Raw genomic sequence first — 6794 nt, 5'->3', positions numbered from 1 at the left:
ATTAATGATCTAGTGCTACTCTCTACGGTAAACTTACCTAAGCGATTAGTCACTAATGTGGGTAGCAGTAAACTACTACCCAAGTTCATTGGTCCTTTCCGTGTACTGCATCGCAGAGGCAATGCGTACACAATAGAATTGCCACGTAGGATGCGAACGCATCCTACGTTTTACGTTGGTCGGCTCCGCCCGTACCATCAGTACGCGGCTTCTTCCGAGGACGGATTTGACCACCCTTTTCAAGAATCCCCAAAAGATTCTTGTGATCGCGAACCAGATTCTCATGTTGAACCTGAAGTTTCTCATGCCGGTTCCGAATATCCTCGAAACTACGATGAGCTGACGACAGCTCATCGCGAACAGCATGATATTTCCGTTCGTACTCCAACATGGGGTACGCACTCTTCGAACGGTCTTCCAACCGCTCGTATGGCGAGCTTGCACCGTCTGCTCCAACGAGCGACGCTTGCCGGGCTGGTGGTCAAGTCTCTCCTCCAAATCATGGAGGATCGATTTTGTCGATCCTCGACATTAGATCCGACATACGGTTCGGATCTAATTTTCCCTCCTCCACCACAATCATTGGTGGATTCCCACGGTGGTCAACGTTTCCTTGTGGAACGTATCCAGAACCGCCGTGATGTGAAGGGGCATCGAACGAGTTATCTTGTTCGCTGGTGTGGTTATACACCTTCACATGACAGCTGGGAGCCTCGTTCCCAGCTGATTGCTGACGTTGAGGGCCTCGTCCGTCAGTATGACGAGACCCACCCGATGGTTCAGAAGGCCCATCGGAAAACACGCGCCCCTGGCACATGTAAAATGTGCGACATGTCTGAACTGAATTTACGTGGGACCGCGGAGCAAGTAGACATAATGGCCTATATGTAATGGGGCACACATCACTTAGAGAACCGTTGTTGTGGTACACTTACTTTATGAGTAAAGTACCCTTTCATCGAATTTTAAAATAGTTAGTCACTTAAATCCCATTTATAATGGGTAAAAAATGTGGCCGCCGCCAGATAAAAATCTTTCGGACCAGTGCCTAAAACTGGCGCCTTAGACCGCTCGGCCAATTGACCACTGTGAGTTTCATTTCCCGCAACACAAACATGGACAACACACCGTTTAATAAGCACCAGCGTGACATGAACATTCATATTCTTAAGAATCGATTGCAAAACGTCACTCGCGTCACACATCTCAACAGAGATACGAGCCCTTCCCCAGGGCGAAGAAATGGAATAGACATCCACTTTTACCCTCCCCAAGCTGTCTACACAACACGGACAGGGATCACCCCACGTGAGGCATGGAAGCCCAGCCTCACGTCACAACCGATGAAGTTATACTTTGCACCGGTTGGAGTTCGTCTCTCAAACTTAACGAGATTCGCATTAAGTCTTTGAAGCCAGGCTTCGCGTCCAACGTCTTTGACATTGCGATAAACGCGCTCCAGGCTTGCATAAGCGAGACTTTATCTCGCTTATTATTGCCAGTAACCATCAATGCTTAAGAAAAGTATCGAGATAAAAATCTTCCTCAGCGCGAAAGTTCTTCGCGCTGGGATCAAGCCCATGTAGCTTTGTCGCAATAAATAAGGGATATTTATTGTGAGGAGAAGTTTCTCCAGACAAGCTATTGATAAGCCGTTCAGCCAAAAGCCACGGCTTCTTTTCAGGGGCGAGATGATACATTTTATTGTCTTCACCCCCCCTGAGTGGTACCCACTGAAGCAGGGTTACCACAAGAACTTTTCTTACGATGGCTTACGCCATCGTCATCACCACGCACAGAAACACGTGCAGGTGACCGTATGGGAGATCGAACGGGCGATGAGGGATCATCCTCATCGTCGGATCCAAATAGACTATTTACTCGTCTATCAGAATGAGCCCTCTCATTCGAAGGCTCATACTCAGCCGTTTGACGTATATCAGGCGACTGTTCATTCTCCCCGAGTCGGCTATTTCGTCCGTTTCGCATTCGTAGTCGACCTCCAAAGAGGGGTCGTATTCACGTGGTGAATCACCACGTGCACGCGCAACATCTAGTGTTGTGCGAGTGGAAGATACTATGGCAGACGTTCCGTCTGCAGCAAGGATAACAGTGCGTCACCCGCGGCTGCAAGAACCGCAGCCGAAGGCGCAGCACTATCGTCACCCCGCATGAGTTGATTCTTCATGCGATGGAAATTTTAAAATGATGGTTTTGACCAATCAACATCGTTTTAGAATTAAGTGGTCACATAGCAACCACTCCATCCAATGACAGTCAGAGTGATTGTCTTTTAAGGGAGGGGTGATGTAACGGGGTGTATAGTTACATGAAATTAACACTTAAAGGTTGTTAATAAATACATTATCTAAAAGGTAGATAATATTTGGAGGACATTACTTTAAATTGTAATGTTCAGAAATTTTATCCATAGATAGGTATTTGGCCATTATTTCTATTTATCGCAGACTAATCAGCTGTAGATGTAAACAAAAGAGAGAGACAGATAAGATAAGATTTCGATTGCATGTTTAGAATTAGTTTATAATCAAGTTAGAGCTAACAGATAGAAAAAGAGACACTTAATTATATTAATACAGTTTTCGTTTTACCCTTTTTAATCTAGTTACCTTAATGAGAAGTCTTCCTCTACACATACTAGTGTACGTGAAAAAAAAACGTAAGGCACCACTCGCAACTGAAGCAGTGCGAAGTGTACTTGTACTGAAGCAGTAAAAGTCGTAGTGCCCCGTTTCACCTGACAAATGCAGAAAGACGGAAATACCCTTGTACTTTATAAATGACCAAAATGCCCCTGGCTATAGCCTATATATATCTATACACGGAAAATTGTTGCGCACAGCATAATCACATCACTTTGCATCACCGCTGCGCCCCTACCTCACTTCTTCTCCGAGCCAAATTAAGGCGGAACATCGGCATTTTGGTCATTTGTGTCTTTTCGGAATATTGGCAATGTTTAAAACCTGTATATGCTTCGCGTTTTTTTAGGAACGGTCGGATCTGGACGCGGGTGGGTGCAAAAGATGCGAAAATGTTAGTAGATCACAAATTTGAAAAAAAATATTTAAGGATTACACCATGGGTTGTTAGGTATTTGAATATTTCGGAATTTTTGGACTGTTGGCGTGTGCAATGGCCAATATCACTTTTGACAAACACAACTAAAAATGATCGAACGTTACTTCAGCATAGAGCTCACCTTCCCGGTTCTGCGCAAGCACCACGATGGTAATAGCAACCATTACATAGTCTCTCCAGATGGCTTCCACGGAAAGGCATCTGAGAAGAGTAGTTTGGCATTCCGTTTAGTTCCAAAAGGTGTTATTAGTTGCTTCAGAAGGAGACCGTTGATAAGCTCGTGGGTTGTAGAAGCAGAAAGGACGGCCTTTCAGTTGCCTCGGCGGTCTTTACAGCGAGCGTAGTAGCCGCGTTCCGGCTTGCAGGCCAGTATGACGTTGTGCTTCAAGAAAAGCACAGCGGGAGACTGAATAGTTGTCCTTTTTTCGACCGAGAAAGACTCGTTAGTGATATGATTATGCTGTGCGCAACGGTTTTCCGTGTACATATATATAGGCTATAGCCAGGAACATTTTGGTCATTTGTAAAAGTACAGGGGTATTTCCGTCAGTTCTGCATTTGTCAGGGGTATTTTGGTACTTTTCCATTATTAATTTAAAGTAATTAGACCCAGCACTCGGGTGTGGTTCACATTTGTGACCAACCCTTGTGTATGTGATGCACATGGGTGCATTCACATTAGGAAGGATGACGCCTTGCGTCATTCGTGATGACGGCTAGCGTCATCCGTTACACGAGGTATCTAGAAAGATACGCTCGCATTACATTCTGTGTTATCTATAGAGATGACATTTCGATTGGGAAAAATAGGTCTTAAATACTAATCAGTCTGAAAACTACTTCCTACTTGGTAAGTGCGCACGAGGAGACGGATTACCGCTCCCGCGATGACACTTAACCAGAGTACTTAGTGCGATGGGTGAGTTCGCTAACGCGCCCACTGCAGCTACCTCACTGTACGCAAGAGAAGCTGGTTAAACCGCTTCCTCGCTGTGCTAGGGTGTGTGTATAAGTAGAGCGTGGCCGCATTAAGACGTGCCCGCCTACACTTGATAGCACTTGAAATCCTTCTCACGACCCGCATCTCTGCGGGTGTACGTGATGATGAGCCTCAATATTGATTAAGCTTTTTTTCACACCTCTTCGAACATCATCGGGAGGTGGCAGGACTTATGGCGCAGAAACTCGGTGAACAAGCCTTGGCAAGGCTCTTGAGCAGTTCTCCCGAGCAACATGTTTCTTAATTGTAGCAGTTTGAGGAATTCGTGCTCGGACAGCGGAGAGCCGCGTCGGAGGCACAGAGCCGTGCTGCGGCGGAGCCCGTCACTCAGACTCAGGATGAGCTGAGGCATGAGCAGGCTCGGAGCGAGGCTCTCAACAAGACTGTGAGATGCTCTCTGTCCGGCCGCATCAAGCAAGGCTGATTTGAATGGACCCGCCCAAGTTCGATGGGCTGCAGCGCACACGATTGCCCACTGGCTTTTAGCCGTGGAGCAATGCGGTGTCACCCAGCTCATCGAGGACCACAGCCGGATGGTGTCGTACGCCATGTCGCATCTGCACGGTAAGGCCTCAGAGTGGGCTTACTCGGCGCGTATGGCGGACAGAAAGGCGTTCCCTGCATGGGCGATCTTTAAAGAAAAGATTCGCGCCATGTACCAGCCGCCGAACAACGAAGTGTTGCTTCAAGCGCGCTTCTTTGGAGCGCGACAGGCGAAGCGATCTCTGCAAGAGTATCTGCAGGAGATGCGCTTGCTGTCAGCGTCCAATACCGTAGGTCCGATATCGGAGCACATTAAAGTGTCCACGTTTATGAACGGACTAAGGCATGGACCATCGCGACAGGCCCTTTTCAAAGAGATGACATCGACGATGGAAGAGGAAATTCATATTGCCTTAGTTGAGGAGCAATTCTACAACAGTGCCTTGGTGACAGCTTGGTATAAGCCGTCGGCCGAGAGGTCAAATGCCACTCCCATGGAGTTGGGCAATGCAGACGTTGTCAGCAATAAATGCGGCAAGCGAGGCCATATGATGGCTCGCTGCTATGCCAGGATCCCTGCTAAGGCAAAGACACCCAGCAAGAGGACTCTTTACCCAAAGGGCGATGGCAAGAACCAGCGGGCGAGACGCATCAGTTCTGCATCGACCACTGAAGGGTCGCGAAATGCAGGAGCGCAGTAGGGGCGGGATGCCCTGCTGACGCGGACTCTGAAGCTACCCCTAAATCAAAGTTGTGGGACAAATGGGTAGCATAGTCCTTGAGGTCTCAAAATTTCGGACCTCAACCCTGCTGGTCTATAGCGCTCAAGTAAGAGGCTATGACCAGGTGATGACCCTTCTAGTGGATTCGGGTGCATCACAAATTTTGTGAAACTTGCGGCTCTTAGAAAGAGACCGGCGATGTTTGATTCGCTATGCAAGGATGGCAAGCGAGAAGAGGCGACCGTTCATTTAGCGAACAGCGCGCTCGTTAAGTCTGAGGGAGTTCAGGTAGAACTCGCCTTCAGCTTAAGTGACTTCTCTTGTGAAGAGAAGTTCACGGTGCTAGGTATGGAGAGTCTGTATGACCTCATTCTAGGCATGCCATTGTTAGCAAAACACTAACCATGGATACACTGGCGTACACGCACAGTTTGCAAACGCTACGCAGGACACCAAAAAGGATTTGCTCCTCTCCTGTGAGAGGCGTATGCAACTGATGTTGTGTCGAACACAATTGATTCTGCGTTGAAGGGATGTCAAACGTCACCAATTTCTACCCAGCTCGTGGAAACTGGGGTTGTGAAATGGAAGATGACAAGCAGTCATGCGTTTGAATGTCCTTCACAGAACCAAAAGCATGTGGCAGTAGACGGCGAGCTGACAGGAAGTCATGCGTCGCATAAACCGGCACAGTGCCTAGAGCCTGGTGCGTTTAAAGGTGCGAAGGAATGCAACGGTACCCGCTTCACAGAAAAAGGTCGTGGTGACTCGAAGAACGAGTATCCGACAGATTAGGACGATGAAAGGCACGTCTAAACGAGTGATCTTTGGATCAGTCTCTAATAAAGAGGACGGGCCTTCAATCGAGATGTGCGAGGCCGTCAAAGACGAAATTGCGGAGGCATCCTCAGTTGAGGTTCTCCGGCAAGTCTTTGAATCTGCCGAGGAGATAGTCAATCTCCCGGAGATGTCGTGGGATCTGTTCCTTGCCAAATTAAAGGAAGGAAAGATCCACGAAATAGTCGCACCAGTTCCAGAGGAGAACTTGGTGAACTGTTGCTCGTCATCCACAATGGATGACAGCGTCCTAAAAACAGTAAAAAGAAACGGTTCGCTGCTTAAGGTTGGGATGCCGTGAGAGACAGTCCGTCCTTTAAGGTTCTGTGGAAACACCGCGATGTGTTCCCACTAGAAGTACCGAGCTGCCTACCAGTAGATAGGGTCATCGAGCACGAAATAGACCTCGAACCTGGCACCAAGTATTGTGTGACCAGGCAATGGCCGTTGCCGAAAGAACAAGTCGATTATATCGATGAGTTCTTCGACAAACGAGCCAAGGCGGGACATGTGCGTGAGAGCAAATCGCCTCACTGCAGCCCGACCTTTTGTGTGCGTAAAGCCACAGGTGGATGGCGCGTGGTTCATGCTTATAATAAGCTGAACACGGCGACCATACCGGCGCAAACGCCAATCCCGCGGAAAGATGT

This window comes from Bremia lactucae, linkage group LG8, assembly GCF_004359215.1.
Source record: "Bremia lactucae strain SF5 linkage group LG8, whole genome shotgun sequence".
NCBI classification, from domain to species: Eukaryota; Oomycota; class Peronosporomycetes; order Peronosporales; family Peronosporaceae; genus Bremia; species Bremia lactucae.
Note: the sequence above shows the minus strand (reverse complement) of the source record.